This window comes from Petaurus breviceps, unplaced genomic scaffold, assembly GCF_028583685.1.
Source record: "Petaurus breviceps papuanus isolate PSGF00001 unplaced genomic scaffold, PetGlider_PUasm1.0 229, whole genome shotgun sequence".
In the NCBI taxonomy this organism is placed as follows: domain Eukaryota; kingdom Metazoa; phylum Chordata; class Mammalia; order Diprotodontia; family Petauridae; genus Petaurus; species Petaurus breviceps.
In genome coordinates, this window is record NW_027185903.1 from 35,411,920 (window position 1) to 35,418,221 (window position 6,302).

General features: G+C 36.0%; 1 long non-coding RNA gene across 4 annotated transcripts in view; it reads right to left on the reverse strand.

The window, feature by feature from the left end:
• Nucleotides 1-1,202: 1,202 nt before the first annotated feature.
• Nucleotides 1,203-6,302, reverse strand: part of LOC138167509 (uncharacterized) — a 35,784-nt gene continuing 30,684 nt past the window's right edge. For all 4 annotated transcript variants that reach the window (XR_011169904.1, XR_011169906.1, XR_011169903.1 and 1 more), the window contains 2 exons: nt 4,950-5,025; nt 1,203-2,533 (listed from right to left, as the gene is read on the reverse strand). This is a non-coding gene — a long non-coding RNA (uncharacterized lncRNA). The remainder of the gene's footprint in view (nt 2,534-4,949; nt 5,026-6,302) is intronic.

Here is a 6,302-nt window from a genome sequence, read left to right on the forward strand (position 1 = left end):
GAAGGCTAAACATAATATAATTCGTGAATATAGTCATTCAATCCTGAAGTTACCCAGATCTCAACATTCAACATAAACATAAACCTAGGATGATCACCAAGAACAGAACACAGTGAAAAGACCAATACAGAATAAGAAAATATTTCATGCTGCCACAACAGAATGGCAGAAGGAAAATGAATAACAATGGTGAGGAATGACCTCACAGGTGGAAAACTGCTTTCTACCCATACTGGCTACCAAAAATTGATGTTTGGCTTTTTTAATCTGAAGAACATGCAATATACATGTCTGTTTTTCAGAGAACTGGACCTACAAGTAATAGAAATGAAGCTGAAATTTTAAGAGATCCACTAAATCGTGCTTTCTTCTTGTGAGGTCAAAGCAGGATAAGCTACCCAGAACAAGAAGTGGAGGCAAGAACAAATTGTGAAATACAGAACGTGAGTGTGGGACCGCTGAAATTCTCAGTACCTTAATAAGTGGCACATCTGTAAGGAGAGATATTTGTCGCTTATTTTATTTTATTTCATGAAGTTCACAATTTAGTGCATATTTTGAAAAAAAAAACAGTTTTTACTTCTATTTTTTGTGTTACCATAAACACACTCACACACACACACACACATACACACACACACCCTACATTGACCAGAACTTAGAAAAAATATTTTTAATTGTCAGCTTAATATCAATTTGAAACTATATTTTTCAAAAGTAGTTTTTGTTGTCATGTTTGACTCTTCATGACTCCATTTGGGATTTTCTTGGTAAAGATTCTAGAGAGGTTTGCCATTTTATTTTCTAGCTCATTTGACACATGAGGAACTGAGGCAAACAGGGTTAAGTGATTTGCCAGGGTCAAGCAGCTAGTAAGTGTCAGAGGCTAGATTTGAACTCATGATGATGAGTCTTCCAGATTCCCAGCCCAGTGCTCTATCCACTGTCTCACCTAGCTGCCCCTCAAAAGCAGTAGGTCTAATTAGAATATTCATCCATTAGAAGAAGAGAAATGTATGAATTTGCTCTTTTGAGGATGTTCTTTTGATAATGATGAATCAAATAATTTTACATGTATGAAGAGAAACCATGTTAATGTGTTCTCAAATATTATGGAAAAATTGTGGGTGAGAGACAGAGAAAGATACAAAGAGGTGATAGAGATAGATAATAGATATGAGACAAATACATATGCATTTACGTGCACATATATGGATAATTCCATATATATCTTTATTGTTCATCAGAAATCACAGGATTAACTGTTTACCAATACTTATCAATTTCAAGAGAGAGTCTTTCTAATTAATTCATTGTGGGACAATGACAGGAAGAAAGAAAGCAGTAAGAAAGACCAACAGAAATTTACCCATAGTTTGTTTAAGGCAAACTAATACTTGCCTAAGTGTTAAAGTTTTATAGAAAGCATATTAACTTTCCACTTGGGCTACATCCATTGGATTGAAAAATCGAAAGAAGCTGCAAATAGGCCATATTTTAGGGGGAATTTCTTAACTATGGAAACAGAAGTCTCTAAATACCTTTGGACCATTCCATCTACTGCTCCCAATATACTACTTCCAGAAAAAAGAAGAATGACAGTGGAAGAATCTCCAGACACTCTAGACCTCTTGAAATTAGAACTTTAAATTGCTCTTCTGCACATTTCTAAGTGAACATCAGTGACACTGGCATAAAGGAAGTTTTTATATAGATTGGAGTTGGTTTTACATAGAGTGAAGTTTTTCATTGATCAAGCTATGTTACTTTCTTAATTTGACATTGCTATAAATGAGCTTTTCACATTTGTAGTACATCTCACCTTCACTCTACACACATACCATGTGCCACTTGAGATACTTTAGAACAGAACTGCTGTTTCAGCAGTCCAAAACAGCTTGGATGTTGCCTACCTTAAGGCTACAGAAAGGCAGTATGTCACTGTACAAATTATCCAACAAGGGAGTATTATATCTGAGTTGCCCACTACATGACCCACTCTCTGAGCCACTAGTCCAATAGCCACCAAGGAGAACCAGAGGGTGACTGCATAATATAATCTCCCCCAAAAGCTGCAATATCACCTTTATTTCCCCATTCACCAGAGTTTCTAGTCCTTCTTAAACATCTCATATACCTCACTCTGTTGCGATGAATTACGAATTCTTTTCAGGGCTACTCATCCACCCTTGGTGTCTATCTGATACTCAGCTCTCACTTGTGGTTCCAAGAAGCTATAGCATATTCAGCAACCATATCCAGGTAAAATCATCTTCTCAGACAGACTAATCCAGGTTGAAGATAACTGATAGTAACTAAGAATAACTGAGTGAGAGTTATGCTTATCCCAAACATGTGAAGATTTCCCCTATCACATGGGTGGATAAGAACAATTTGTTCCAGTGTCATGAAAGTGGCTAAAGTAAGTGCTATAGAACTTGGTCAGACATCAAAGATGCCAACATCATCCACTTGTATCCCAGGCCATTGTCAGTCATCTTGACTTTTGTCTTGTCATTGGACTTTGATGACTCTGGAAGAGAAAGGGAGGTTGACAAATTTGTGCAGCTCTGACTCAGGTAAATTAAATTTCCATGCAAATCAAGATATCATCCCATGATGCCATCAGTCTTCTTTGAAAACAAGAATGGAAAAACAACATTCCTCTATCCACCATTTCTGTCAAGTTGTATAGCATCAAAGAGCAGCACTGGCCAATTCAGAATTGAAGTTTAAGTATGACATGAGACATTGTTCAAAAATATTAAAAATGGGAACTAAATGGCTCTATTTATCATCTCATATCTGGAATCCTCCCAGTTGAACCATCTCCCACATTCACAGGTCACAGGTACTCTCAAAATCTAGTCTATGAAACTTTAGAAGGGATCTCAGTGATCATCTAGTGCTTACCCACATAACCTAAATATCATATCCAAGAAAAATGGTTACATAGATGATCAAACATTTTTTTAATCTAAAGAAAAATGTGAAGCATTCCCATATAAATCTATCTGTCTCTAACCATCATCCCCAAAATCTTCCCATTTGTCCTCCAAGTTCTTCAGTGTGCTGTGAACAAAAAGCATTGATTTGAACCATCTCTACCAAAAATCTCAAAAAAAGATTAAATGATGGGTTAGGGACTATATAAAGGGGGAATCAGAGAAACATGGTGGGACAGAGGTAGTTTTCACTCCATTTCACCAGTTGTTGATGAAGTTTTGAAAAGCTGTCTATCCCAGTCACTATAATTTTGCTTCTGTAATGCAGTCTCTGACAGCTATGGATTCAGTTGATTGATGTACTGGATCTTCTTCAACCCATTCTACTCCCTGGCAGGTAGGAATCTCAATATGTGACAATTTTTGGCCATCATAGCCTGATAGTCTCAATCTCAAAGTCAACTGTTGCTTGGCAACAAGGCATTTAGATACTGCAACTCCAAGCTGATGCTAAGCATTACAACTCTCTAGTTAGTGAATAGGAAGTCTATAATCTATGAGTACCAGTTCAATCACTGAGGTTTTCTACTCCCTGCACTCTGCCAGGAAGAAAAGGTGACTGCAGACCTGTACTTTAGTTAAAAGATTTCATCACTTCTGTATGCTCTCTGTGTCCTAAAGAGAGAATTCAAGCAATTGTATTCTCTCAGGTCTTCCAATTCTATTTCCCTCCATGACAACTTCCCGGACCCTGTGGCTCCCTATAGAGATGAATCACCATACAGAAATTTCTATTAGCCATAAATGGCCTTTAACAATGCATTTTGTCATTACATTTAATAAGAGTTTGTTGCAAAAAGTTGCTTACTAAAAATGGAAAGTTGGGTTTATTTATACTATAGTTGAATCCTTCTTTGAATTATTCTGTAAAGTTCAGGTACTATGTGGAAATATGAGAGACTATCAAAGGAAACTGTCTATTGATTATACAAATGAATTGTGACAAAATCTCTGGGTTAATTGGTCTTAGCACATAGAGTCATAGAACTTTGGTTCAAAGGAATCTCAGAGGTCATGCAATCCATCTTGTTCATGAGCAAGAACCCTTAATACAACAAAACAATTAATCATCCAGTCTGTATTTGAAGACCTGTAGTAATGGGGGACTGGCCAGTTCCTGAGGAAGCTCACTTTGGGACAGGAACTCTTAAGAGTTCTATGTCATGGAAAGTTTCTTCTAGGGGCAACTAGGTGGTGCAGTGAATAAAGCATCTATCCTAGAATCAGGAGGACCTGAGTTCAAATCCGACCTCAGAGACTTAACACAAAAACCAGCCCGTGACCTTGGGCAAATCACTTAACCCCAAATGCCCTGCCCTCCCCCCTCCAAAAAGCAAAAAAGAAAAAAACAAACAAACAAATGAAAGTTTCTTCTAATATTAAGCCTAAAGCAGCCATTTTTTTAGGATTGTACCCAACTTACTGTCACCAAGTTCTCTCTATCTCTACAAGGATTCACAAGAAATTCTGTTAAAGGCCTTTCTGAAATCTCAGTATGAGAGGTCTTTGTTATTTACTTGAAACAACATTTTTGTTAACCCTGAGAAAAAAAAGTAAGTTCAATTAGCATGACTTGGTGGGCTTATTCTGGTGTATAGGAATCATGGCTTGCCTCTCTATACATCAACTACAATTTCAATATTTCTTTTACAAGGAGTGTCCCATCCTCACATTAAGTTCATTCTAGATTCCTTGGAACATGTAACAAATACAACCATGTTGCAAGAACCTCTGATCACAAACATCAGGTAAATCATGAAACAGGGAGATGTGTGCTCTCCATAAGTTGTTTATCCCTGTGATGGAGGAAAAGTCACACACCTCCAAACCTTCCTGATGAAAAATCACTCAGAGCTCAACAGAAAATTTGATCTTCAAATACAAGGCTCAAGAGAGGCATAGAAAGGTAAACAGGAAGGGCATGGGATTACAGGCTGGTCATACCTGAAAATATCATGATTATCATCTTGACATGATGGCCAAGGGAGTGAATTCTGTTATCATGGGAAGAGAAGGCGAACTGGAAAACAAATGAGAAATCCCAATATTTTATCAGTTGAAAATGGTTAAGTGTAGGTGTAACTGACAAATAGCAAGCATACCATGAGTTCACATGAAATTGATTTATATATAGATATTCCAAGAATGCATTAGCAATATCCAACAAAACAATCAAATGAATCATTTCAATTATAGATAAGGGATTTATACTGCTCTTTGTCTATTGAACCCTCAAAATAAGTCATGCCACAATATATTACAGATAGATGCATGATAATCTGAAGAAATAACAATCACTAAACACAGATTAGATGGAATTATTGAAATTGAGAAACTGAAAAGGGTAAATTTATAGAAACTGGAATAATCAAAAATCTTCATAGCACAAACTCTATAAATTCTGTCTAATGACAAAATTTAAAAATCAATATCAATGTGTCGAATATTTGTGATAATGAAAAAAGCATAGTTAAAAACTTCAAAAAGTCATTCTTGAGATGGATAGTAGAGATGCAATTATCAGGCCAATTATACTTAAAAAGAGCAATTTTTAGGAATTTACTGCAATTATGAAAAAATGAATATATTTTTCAATAATATTTGACAAAGTATACAAATATTTCAGTACTTTCATGCAACATGCAACCTTCATTATTGCCATAGTAAGAACCATAGAGAAAAAAAGTAGAGATATCAAGTAATATTTTTAAAGTTAGAAATCAAATATCATGATGGCAAAAGTTATTTGGGTGGGGTTTTTTTGGTATTTATTTAGTATTTAATTTTTCCCCAGTTACATGTGAAAAACAATTTTTTAACATTTGTTTTCAAAACCTTGAGTTCCAAAATCTCTCCCTTTCTCTCTCCCCAATTCACCCCCACTGAGAAGGCAAGCAATTCCATATAGATTATACATGTGTAGACATGCAAAACATATCCATAAGTCATATTGTGAAAGAAAATATAGGCAAAAAAAACCTCAAGAAAAATAAAGAAAAAAAGAAAGTTCTGTTTCATTTTTATTTCCATATCCCGAATACCCAAAACTGTGCCTAGAACTGGTAGGTGCTTGATAAATGACTAGTAATTGATCAAGCCCCAGCCCTTTGCCAAGGTACATGCAATCCATTGTCCTGATGATTCTACACATAGAAAAAAAAGGTTAATCCAATAGTACTTGCTTCAGGGACATACTGTAGATAAATAATGAGCTGGACCCAGAATTAAAAAGGGGAAAGAGAGCAGGATAGTGTGTGTGTGTGTGTGTGTGTGTGTGTGTGTGTGTGTGTGTGTGTG